The sequence below is a fragment of the Oncorhynchus keta genome, chromosome 2 (genome assembly GCF_023373465.1).
Source record: "Oncorhynchus keta strain PuntledgeMale-10-30-2019 chromosome 2, Oket_V2, whole genome shotgun sequence".
In the NCBI taxonomy this organism is placed as follows: domain Eukaryota; kingdom Metazoa; phylum Chordata; class Actinopteri; order Salmoniformes; family Salmonidae; genus Oncorhynchus; species Oncorhynchus keta.
Genome location: NC_068422.1, coordinates 9,139,765 through 9,152,110, shown reverse-complemented (window position 1 = coordinate 9,152,110; position 12,346 = coordinate 9,139,765). Strand labels below are relative to the sequence as shown.

Below are 12,346 nucleotides of genomic sequence, written 5' to 3'. Positions count from 1 at the left end.
TGGGCATAATATCAAATCAAAGCAATTTGTATGTGTCCCATGCGCCAAATACAACAGGTGTAGACCTTAAAGTGAAATGCTTACTTACAAGCCCTTAACCAACAATGCAGTTTTAAGAAAAATAAATAAAAAATAAATAAATAAAAGTTACAAACAATTAAAGAGCAGCAGTAAAATAACAATAGCGAGGCTATATACAGGGGGTACTGGTACACAGTCAATAAGCGGGGGTACTGGTTAGTTGAGGTAATTGAGGTAATATGTACATGTAGTTACAATTATTAAAGTGACTATGCATAGACAATAACAGAGACCAGTGACAGAGTAAAATATGGGGGTAATGCAAATAGTCTGGGTAGCCATTTGATTAGATGTTCAGAAGTCTAATGGCTTGGGGGTAGAAGCTGTTTAGAACCCTCTTGGTCCTAGACTTGGCGCTCCAGTACCGCTTGCCGTGCTGTAGCAGAGAGAACATTTATGACTAGGGGGGCTGGAGGCTTTGACAATTTTCGGGCTTTCCTCTGACACCTCCTGGGATAGGGGTCCTGCATGGCAAGAGGCTTAGCCTCGGTAATGTACTGGGCCATACTCACTAACCTCTGTAGTGCCTTGCGGTTGGAGGCCAAGCAATTGCCATACCAGGCAGTGATGCAACCTGTCAGGACGCTCTCGATGGTGCAGCTGTAGAACCTTTTGAGGATCTGAGGACCCATGCCAAGTCTTTTCAGTCTCCCGAGGGGGAATAGGTTTTGTCGTGCCCTCTTCACGCCTGTCTTGATGTCCTTGGACCATGTCATTTTGTTGGTGATGTGGACGCCAAGGAACTTGAAGCTCTCAACCTGCTCCACTACAGCCCCGTTGATGAGAATGGGGGCGTACTCGGTCAACCTTTTCCACAATCATCTCCGTTGTCTTGATCACGTTGACCACGTTGAGGGAGAGGTTGTTGTCCTTGCACCATGTGGTCAGTTGACCTCATGTGATGATGATCAAAATACATTATTTTCTAAATTAAAAAAGAAAATAATTTTTCTGGTCGCCTGCTTTCTGTAATATGGCAATGATTATGCCTTCAACTGAAATGTGTCTTCCGCATTTAACCCAACCCCTCTGAATCATCCATATCTCTGGAGCCTGGGGAAATGCCTTGCTCAGGTGTAGAATGACAGATTTTTTAACTTGTCAACTCGATCCAGCAACCTTTCGGTTACTGGACCAACGCTCTAACCACTAGGCCACCTGCCGACCCGTATGAGGATGGTGATGGTGGTGAATATGATGAGTATGAAGACGATGATGATGATGGTGATAATAATGGTGATGGTGATGTTGGTGAATATGAAGATGACCTTTTGTTGCTACAGGGACCCATCCTCCCCAATTAAGGTTACACCAACCTACTGTGATTTCTGCTAATAGTAACCGTTTAGCTGGTTAATTAAACAAAGGTTCGCCATGTGTTGGCAAAAATGTACTTCCAAGTCAAGAAAGCTTAGCAGCAGCCGGTGGCACTGGTATTAGATATTCTCCTCTTTTGTACTGTAGGCATGGAAATATAATAATGTTGTTGCTAGCAGTATTCATAAGAACCTTGAAATAAAATACTTATTTTTCCTCTTATGTTAATTTTTTTCCTAGATATATTCACGGACCTGCTGCAGTATTTCACCTCAGGTTGAATACCCATGGTAACTTGATACACATATATTCCTTTGTGACAGTCAGGAAATTGTGTACTGGTCCTTTAAACCGCGACATGGGATGGGAGGGTGGTGAGCTCAGAGGAAGTAGTGGAAAGGACTGTGCCACAGATTATCCATTATATTGGCAAGATTCTCTAGTGTCCGCTCTAATAATGGAAAGAAATGTCTTCAAAAATGCAAGGCGGAGGCAAGATCAGGTGGGACTATTTTAGCCAATGAGAGGGCAGTTACGCGTGTGAACAACGGGCACTACGATAAAATGCTTTTTTTTCTCTAAAAGTTGCCGGGATGTTACGTGTCCGACTTATATCAGTACACTCGTAACAACCTAACCATTGCGAAACGTATATTCTATTAATTAAGCCACACTGAGCAAATAAACTATTATATTTGTGTTGACCAAATTCGAAACACACGTTAACCTCCATACTAAAACTCTAGGATTGGTGAGCGGGAAAAAACGCCACCTCCCGGAGAAAAAATATTTTGGGAGAAGTTAACCTTATCCCTCTCGCTTCGCCTCTTTCTCTCTGACTGTTCAGTGTTTTGTGCGCCACGGCACTTCACGGACGTAGGCTGCATTGGGACTGTGGACCGATATCATAGCCTACCTTATTGTTGGACTCGTGGGAAATTCATAACACTTTGGAGATGAAGTAGTCAGATTCAAAAACGATTTTAGCAATATCGTATTCTGTAAAAGGACTGTATCCTTTGTCCTTTAAAAGCGGTTGTGTATTTAGACTAATCCTGCTCTGTTCGGAACTCAATTTTGAAATTAAACTTTCTCCTATTCAATTTCCCAGTCTGGACTACCAGAAATCAAGGTAACATTTTGGACATTTTTGTAATTGTGTGATTTGAACTGCGGAGTATTGGCTTGATTACATTTGTCTTGATTACGTTTAAAAAATATATATTTAGAGAGAGAGAATTGTTATTGACGCTTAAACATATGTCATACAACGTTCAAATACGTTTGAATCGGGGAACAACATTAGTAGAAGGAAAAATAAGAATTTACATCTCATTTGAATATAAAATATGTTTGTGGAACAATCTCTGCGCCTTGCACTCGTCGTGTAGGGGCAGTTAGTTGGCAGGGTCCTCAATATAGGAGAGCGGAGTCTATTGTGCGTTAACTCAACCATACAGCCTAGTCTTCCCATTTTTGTTTATCGTGTCTGTAACACAACCCACCGCCGATGAAGATATATGCATTGTGTTTAAAACGGTCTTATCAACTGGGTTAGTTTTGATAAGACTCCCATCATTACAACAATTGAACATCACCTTAGGTGATCTGCCTGTCTGGAAGTTGTTGCCTGCCACTTTTTAAATCAATGACCTACAGGGTTAATGTATTGTTCAGGCACATTTTAGTTACTTCTATTGTAGCGTGTACTGGCTGCATTCATTGAAGCTGGAAATATGTGACGAGTAAAAAGTTATTGTTGTGAGTTCTGCCATCCCGAGCGAGAGAGAAGACATTTGAGGGACTTTCCTCCTCTTTTCGAGTCGTAATTTTTTAATGGACTTTAATTGAGCATAAAATAGGCTTAAATGCAATAATTATTTGCGATTATGAAGTGGTTTACTGGGGGGCATACATGCTCCAAATAACTAGTTCCCTAAAGCAGTAGATAGAATGTCCTGTAGGACTCCGAAATGGCAGATGGGGTGTAATGCGTCAGTGCTCCAATAGGAAGACAGGTTATTTTAACATTACTCACATGGGGAAACCTTGAGCATCATCATCCATCCCATGGCATTTTAGCATGATTACAATTTTACCGAAGCCAACAAACTAGCCTGGAGTTATTCTGTCTGACAGTACTGAGTTGATGCTTGTGTTTACTATTAAAAACTTTCCCAGATTATCTCTTCCCCCCCTCTCTCCTCCTCTTTCTCCCCTCTCCCTTTCTATTCCCCCCTCTTTTGCTTCCCCAACTCTCTTTCTTTCCCCCATCTCTCTTCCCCCCTCTCTCTCTCTATCCCGCCCTCTCTCTCTATCCCCCCTCTCTTTCTCTCTTCCCTCCCATCTCTTGCTTCCCCCTCTCTCTCTTCCCCCCTCTCTGTCTCTCTATCCCCCCTCTCTCTCTATCCTCCCTCTTTCTCTCTTCCCTCCCATCTCTCGCTTCCCCTCTCTCTCTCTTCCCCCCTCTCTCTGTCTCTCTATCCCCCCCTCTTTCTATCCCCCTCTTCTCTCCCCCTCTTTCTCTCTTCCCTCCCATCTCTCGCTTCCCTCCTCTCTTCCCCTCTCTCTGTCTCTCTATCCCCCCCTCTTTCTCTATCCCCCTCTTCTCTCTTCCCTCCCATCTCTCTTCCCCTCTCTCTCTCTATCCCCCTCTCTCTCTATCCCACCCCCTTCCCTCATATTTCTCTCACTCTCTCTCACCCCCTTCCTCCCCTTTCCTTGCCAATTTGTCTATTTTCCAGTTCATTACCTCTGTGCCCTGAGCCTGTTATCATATTTGGCACGCCACTCGTTCCTCAGTAGATGGGTGTCACTGTATCGCATCACCCGAGTGATTTTGATTGGACCTGATGGATAATTACAGGACATGGTAATTGTGTTGCATCTAGGCAATTGAGTCATCATGTGTAGGCCAAGTACTGTAAACAGCATCAACCACTAGTAAAACCCCTAACTTCTGCTAGGGTTTCCATTTATTTTGTCAATCATTTTCTCAAAGTTCAGTGATTATACCCCCCTTCTTATAGCAACTGTTATTCTAAACAAAATTATTGAGACATGGTGACATGAGCTTGGCTTTGTGTTGGTTTGCACTGCAGAGCAGACAGCCTCTGACCATTGCCCTCAGATGTTGGGACTCTGATTGTACTTTAATTGAAGCTGTGTGATTGGTGGTGACTGCTGCCTGGGTGTTGTGAAGGCAGAGCCTCCTGCTGGCTACCTGCCCAGTTCTGCTCTGCACTACTCTGAGGTCATGATCTCCCTACAGTCTGCAGCATTGGAGGGAGGGTGTATTCAGACACATTGACGAGAGGCTGCTTCTTGTAAAAACAGCTGACTTCAGGCGTATTTCACAGTTAGATCGTGTCGAATTTCTAGAGGTGCCGAAAAAATTCCCCAGCGATTCAACAGGGAGTTCAGTTAAAGTGGCAAGTCCTCAGGATGATTTCTAGGGCTGTACACCCATAGCCCATAATCATTAGCTGCCTCATATGCCCAATTTGACTGAAGGTTTCCTACTTTTGTGGACCATGTAGTGTTCTTGTGTGGACCATGTAGTGTTCTTGTGTGGACCATGTAGTGTTCTTGTGTGGACCATGTAGTGTTCTTGTGTGGACCATGTAGTGTTCTTGTGTGGACCATGTAGTGTTCTTGTGTGGACCATGTGTAGATCTGCCTGTTCCCCTCTAAATCAGGCAGGAAATGCAAATGTAAATTGTTTGAGTACGCTGCAGCCCACCTACCTACCTTCCTACCTACCTTCACCCCAGTGACTGCCTATAGGAGACTGGGTATGAATAGAGGAAGACTTGCCATTTTGGGCTTGAAGGGTCCACTTACTTTGTCCAGACTTTGCTGCACATCAGAACCAATAGGTCTGACCTCTCTGCCTGAGGCTCACAATGCAATGTAGCCCCATAAGTCTCATAATCACCAATATGATTTTAATGGCCATTCAATCTTTTAACAATACATTTTAATTATGCTATTTTTCATTAAGTATTTGGGATAACGTAATGAATGAGGTATTATCTCAAGGGTGTTAGCTCAATCAGTCCTCACGTGATGCAAGCCTTTGACCCCAAGGTGAACATTCAACCCAGTGACCTTTATGGCCACGCAGAACTCAAGACACATAGATCTAAAGATATTTTTATACACACGTTGGCTGGATTGGGTGTCAGTGGGTTATGAGGTCTAAACTCTCTTCGGTAATTCAATATGAATTATTCAAACTTTTTAAACTGTTGAAACCTTGTGTGACTTGAGTAGCCAGTTTCGGTTATCGGCCCCTCAAATATAAATCTGGACCTTGAAGTCAGTTCCACTGCTTTTTTATTTTCTTCCCCTCTAATCAATGACTGATGTAGACCTGGGACACAAGGTGCGTGCATCTTAATGATCAGGTAGAACAAACACCCAGCCGTACTCAGGAGGACCTCCTTGGGGAAGTGTTGAATACCTTTGCTGTATCCCTTAGTGTGTGTGTGCACATTCTTACATTTACATTTACATTTAAGTCATTTAGCAGACGCTCTTATCCAGAGCGACTTACAAATTGGTGCATACACCTTATGACAACCAGTGGAACAGCCACTTGCATCTAAATCTTGTTGGGGGAGAAGGGGGGTGAGAAGGATTACTTACCCTTACTTACCCTATCCTAGGTATTCCTTGAAGAGGTGGGGTTTCAGGTGTCTCCGGAAGGTGGTGATTGACTCCGCTGTCCTGGCGTCGTGAGGGAGTTTGTTCCACCATTGGGGGGCCAGAGCAGCGAACAGTTTTGACTGGGCTGAGCGGGAACTGTACTTCCTCAGTGGTAGGGAGGCGAGCAGGCCAGAGGTGGATGAACGCAGTGCCCTTGTAGGTTACTCGTCTTGGTTATTTTCCCTCCTGTTGATCTTGGATAGTACTGGAATCCCAGAGAAGGGATATTGTGTCTGGCAAAATTACAGGAACTACCTTTCTCCTGAACGGGAAGCAGATGCCTTTTAAGTTAGACACGTCTTGCTGAGGACATGAACTTATCCGAACCCTTTTCAACATGGAAGTAAGAATCAGTTGAACTTGAAAATGGACGTCTTTATACTTTCTTGAGGTTTGAACTTTTCCTGTTGAACTTTATTTTATAGGCCTTAGCTGACTTCACCTGCTAGAATTTGAATGAGTGTTTCAAATGTTTCTGAAGTGGCCTGGACCCTGTTAGCTGATATTGTAGCTACCTAACTCTGAAAGGCGTCAGCATTTCAGCTCTTGTCGTCGCTAGGTTGTAATCCTATGAGCGTCCTCTGAGCTACCTACAGGGTTCTCCTGTTGATCTGTAACCCTAGTGGAGTGGGTTACAACCCCATCAAATGGCTTGGGCCATGCCTTAAAGGACAGCGTTTAGCCAGGGATAAGTAGGCTGATACTCTGTAAAAGCTAGTTCTTGCTTTGTTGATATGCATCTGATACTGTACTGTGCATTACAAAAATACCCCTGTGTTGGTTACTTTCCATCCAATTTGACAAATGCAGAGATAAATTGACAGCCAAACCAGTTATTTTTGTATTTTTTATTTAAATAGACAAGTCAGTTAAGAACAAAGTCTTCTTTCCAATGACGGCCTACCCCAGCGATGCTGAGCCAATTGTGCGCCACCCTATGGGAATCCCAATCTCAGCCAGTTGTGATACAGCCTGGACTCGAACCAAGGTCTGTGGTGACGCCTCTAGCACTGAGATGCAGTGCCTTAGACAGCTCTGCCACTCGGGAGCCTTGTGAACATATGCATCTGTGGTTCAACAACACTCCAGGCTGATATGTTCAGCTGCTGCTTGACAAGATGCATTTGTTCTACTGGTTGTACTGTAGCATAGGGTTGGGACGATTTTATAGAATTCAGTTGAATATTGTGATATTTGACATTGATATATCGTGAAGTGTGAGACTGAACTCTATTTAAACTCTATGAATCCAAATTGTGCAGTTTTATCAAGTCTAATTGAATTAACTAAGCCTTTTTTTCTCTCCATACTACCATTATTTAATGAGAATGCAACTGATATATTAAATAGAAACAAAAATGGCACAGTCTAGGATGATCTAGTCAGTACCAGAGCAAAACGACTATATTGGATATCACAATATTTGGAGTAGCATATTGTAGAAGAAGTCTCCCCAAAAATCGCCCAACCCCACTGCAGCACTTTCAATCTTGTATCATTTTGCACAAATGGCTTCTACAGTACAGTTTTTACCCAGAAGCCTGGGTTTAAATGACAAGCGTTTAGAGACTAGCGTTTAGACAATGGACATGGAGAAGTACCTAATTAGCATGTCTGAACTCAAAAGAAATTACTAGGAATCATGTCATTTTCTCATTGTGAGTCACATTCCCAAGATACAATCTGAGGTCATCTTCAGTCGCTTTTCTCTTCAACCAAATCGAACGATGTTTTAGGGGTGTTTTTGTTTACAATATGTAAATTAGGTTGCAGTGTTTACACTTCATAGATACTGGATTGCGAGTTGAATTGTCTCTCCTCCTGTCTGATTGTCCCTCGTCTGCTTTGATAAAGGTTTCAATGCAGACATGATTAACCATTAACCCTGATTGCATTAATTCCCTTCACCTCTGGCTCTGACACACCACCACTGCTTTGACTGGCCAAGTAGTTGGGCAATACTGTAGACTACTCACTAGAGGAGTCCTATGTATTCAAAACACATTGTGCTGAGTGATGTGCAGCTGGTCTGTCAGAAAGAGAAATGCTCTGGCCTGTTCACAGTTCAGTGGTTCTCCATTGTTCTCTCCCTCCGTTCTCTGTCTCTCAAGCCTACGGCCACTGGGGAGAGATGACGACATTCCTTCTTTGTCTTTTCAGTGGCCTCCTCTGTGTTAACCTTGGCCACTCCATTAGAGGGCCGAACCATCCTGTGCCTCCTAGACCACTGGTCTGGTCTATAGAAGTAACATAATACCCTGAGAGTCATACCTCTAGTCCTTTGTCTGTCAGCAGTATTCTGGCCATGCAGTCCTTTTTACTCTGGGTGAGTAGAGGGTGTTCTGGACTGGCCTGCCATGTCTACTGGGTCAGTTCTCAGGAGATGGCCCAACGCGCTGTGTGTGTGGAACCCTTTTAGGGTTTGGCTTCCGTCTTCCTTTACACTGAAAGCACTGCTTTGTTTCTTGTTGATCTGGGTCCATTGTGCTATGTGGCGTTGTTGGTTCTTCAGTTCTGCTGGCTTTGTGCTAGTCTAAGTCTATAGGGACAGACTGGATGTGTGTGTGCGTGTGAACCGTGAGAGAAAGTGTTTACATTTTTAGTCTGACTGATGAATCACTCATCTACAAATACAGTGCCTTCTGAAAGTATATTCACATCCCTTTTTCCACATTTTGTTGTGTTACAGTATGAATTTTAAATTATTTTGTGTCTCTGGCCTGAACACAATACCCCATAATGTCAAAGTGGAATTATGTTCATTTTAAACATTTTCCAAATGGAAAAATGAAAAGCTGAAATGTATTTTGTCAATCAGTATTAAATCCCTTTGTTATGGCAAGCCTAAATAAGTCCATCATAAGTTGCATGGACTCAGTCCGTGTGCTTTTTGAATTGGTATTGATGTTTATTAGGATCCCCATTAGCCGCTGCAAACGCATCAGCTACTCTTCCTGGGGTCCACATGAAACATGGCATAATACAAAGTACTGAATATTATTAGTCAAGGACTGAAATCCATCAATTTAAAATGTCTCACACAGCCTACATATCAGTACATACACACAATATCTAGGTCTAATACATAGTATAGTGCAAATGACAATACAATATATATAATACAAGTCACCTTTGTGCAGTAAGGTGTTATTTGATCTGTTTTTTAAAATCTGGTTTGTATTGCTAGCTTGAGTTACCTGGGTTGGCAGAGTTCCATGTAGTCATGGTTCTATTTTAATACTGTGCTTCCCAGTCTCTGACCTGGAGACTGTGAAGAGACCTCTTCACAGTCTGAACTGTGTGCCATCTGCTTGAACAGACAGTTCAGTACTGTACATTCAACACACTCTCACAAAGACCAATAGCGATGCAGTCGATCTCTCCTCAACGTTGAGCCATGAGAGACTGACATGCACGTTACTGACACTTTCCCTCCGTCTACGTGTGATACGTGCTGCTTTGTTCTGGACCAACTGCAATTGACCTACATCCTTCTGTTCCTGCACATGACCACACAGCTGGACAGTAGACCAGGGGTGACAAAACGAGGGCCTGTAGGACCTGTCTGGTCGATTGATGTGTCAAGAAGGCAGAGCAACAACCTATCATGGACAGACCTATTTCCATTTTAGCAATGATTGAGTCTGTTTTAACTTTGACAGCTTGCTATAGATCTAAACCAGGTTTACCATTGAGTGAGTGATTTGTCCCAGAGGAAGGAAACAGCTCAGGGATTTCATCATGAGGCCAATGGTTACAGAGTGTAATGGTTGTTATGGGAGGAAACTGAGAATGGATCAACAACATTGGAGTTACTCCACAATACTAACTTAAATGACATAGTGAAAAGAAGGAAGCCTTGACAGAATAAAAATATTCCAAAACATGCATCATGTTTGCAATAAGGCATTAAAGTAAAACTGAAAAAAATGTGGCAAGGGAATTAACTTTATGTCCTGAATACAAAGCAATATGTTTGGGGTAAGTCTAACACAATGTTACGCTTGTCATCGGCAAGGAATAGTTTTTAGGACAAAAAGTAACAGAATAGTGCTTAGCACAGGCAAAGTCCTAGAGGAAAACCTGGTTCATTCTGCTTTCCAACAGACACTGGCAGACAAATTCACCTTTCAGCAGGACAATAACCTAAAACACAAGGCCAACTATACACTGGAGTTACTTACCAAGGCGATATTGAATGTTCCTTTGTGGCCTAGTTCCAGTTTTGACTTAAATTGGCTTGATAATCTATGGCAAGACTTAAAAATGGCTGTCTAGCAATGGTCAACTACCAACTTGATAGAGCTTGAAGACTTTTTTTAAAGAAAAATGTGCAAATATTGTACAATCCAGGTGTGCAAAGTTCTGAGACTTACCCAGAAAAACTCACAGCTGTAATCGCTGACAAAGGTGATTCTAACATGTATTAACACAGGGGATTGAATACTTATGTAATCAAGATATATTAGTGTTTTATTTTTCATATATATATATATTTTTACAAATGTTAGATTTTTTTGTGTGTTTTGTGTAGATTGGTGACAAACAAAATGACACTTAAATCGATTTTAATCCCACCTTGTAACACTACAACATTTTGAAAAGGTAAAGGGCTGTGACTACTTTCTGTAACTACCTACAGTTGAAATCGGAAGTTTACATACACTTAGGTTGGAGTCGTTAAAGCTAGTTTTTCAACCACTCCACAAATTCTTTGGTCAGTTAGGACATCTACGTTGTGCGTGACACAAGATAATATTTCCAACAATTGTTTACAGACATATTATTTCACTTATAATTCACGGTATCACAATTCCATTGGGTCAAAAGTTGACAAAAAAAAGTTGATCATACATAGACTGTGCCTTTAAACAGCTTGGAAAAATCCATGTCATGGCTTTAGAAGCTTCTGATTGGCTAATTGACATAATTAGAGTCAATTGGAGGTGTACCCGTGGATGTATTTCAAGGCCCTACCTTCAAACTCTGTGCCTTTTTGCTTGACACCATGGAAAAATCAAAAGAAATCAGCCAAGACCTCAGAAAAAAATTGTAGACCTCCACAAGTCTGGTTCATCCTTGGGCGCAATTTCCAAATGCCTGAAGGTACCAAGCTCCCCTGTACAAACAATAGTACACAAGTATAAACACCATGGGACCACGCAGCCGTCATACAGCTCAGGAAGGAGGCGTGTTCTGTCTCTTGGAGATGATCATGCGAAAAGTGCAAATCAATCCCAGAACAATAGCAAAGGACCTTGTGAAGATGCTGGAGGAAACGGGTACAAAAGTATCTCTATCCACAGTAAAACGAGTCCTATGTCAACCTAACCTGACAGGCAGCTCAGCAAGGAAGAAGCCACTGCTCCAAAACCGCCATAAAATAGCCAGACAACGGTTTGCAACTGCACATTATGATACTTTTTGGAGAAATATCCTCTAGTCTGATGAAACAAAAATATAACTGTTTGGCCATAATGATCATTGTTATGTTTGGAGGAAAAAGGGGGAGACTTGCAAGCTGAAGAACACCATCCCAACCGTGAAGCACGGGTGTGGCAGCATCATGTTGTGGGGGTACTTTGCTGAAGGAGGGACTGGTGCACTTCACAAAATAGATGGCATCACGAGGGTGGAAAATGATGTGGATATATTGAAGCAACATCTCAAGACATCAGTCAGGAAGTTATAGCTTGGTCGCAAATGGGTCTTCCAAATGGACAATGACACCAAGCAAACTTCCAAAGTTGTGGCAAAATGGCTTAAGGACAACAAAGTCAAGGTATTAGAGTGGCCATCACAAAGCCCTGACCTCAATCCCATAGAAAATTAGTGGGCAGAATTGAAAAAGCGTGTGCGAGCAAGGAGGCCTACAAACCTGACTCCGATATACCAGCTCTGTCAGGAGGAATGGGCCAAAATTCACCCAGCTTGTTGTGGGAAGCTTGTGGGAGGCTACCCAAAACATTTGACCCAAGTTAAACTATTTAAAAGCAATGCTACCAAATACTAATTGAATGTATGTAAACTTCTGACCCACTGGGAATGTGATGAAATAAATTAATGCTGAAATACACCAGTATCTCAACGATTATTCTGACATTTCACATTCTTAAAATTAAGTGTTGATCCTAACTGACCTAAAATAGGGAATTTTTACTATTAAATTTGAGGAAATACTTGAAATACTGAGTTTAAATGTACTTGGCTAAGGTGTATGTAAACGTCCGACTGTATT

General features: G+C 42.3%; 1 protein-coding gene across 1 annotated transcript in view; it reads left to right on the top strand.

Annotated features, from left to right (window-relative positions):
* The first annotated feature begins 1,916 nt into the window (after positions 1 to 1,916).
* The window catches only part of LOC118373558 (cdc42 effector protein 4-like), a 45,640-nt gene continuing 35,210 nt past the window's right edge, over positions 1,917 to 12,346 (top strand). The window contains exon 1 of the mRNA XM_035759724.2: positions 1,917 to 2,530. The gene's annotated coding sequence lies outside the window, so the exon portion shown is untranslated. The remainder of the gene's footprint in view (positions 2,531 to 12,346) is intronic.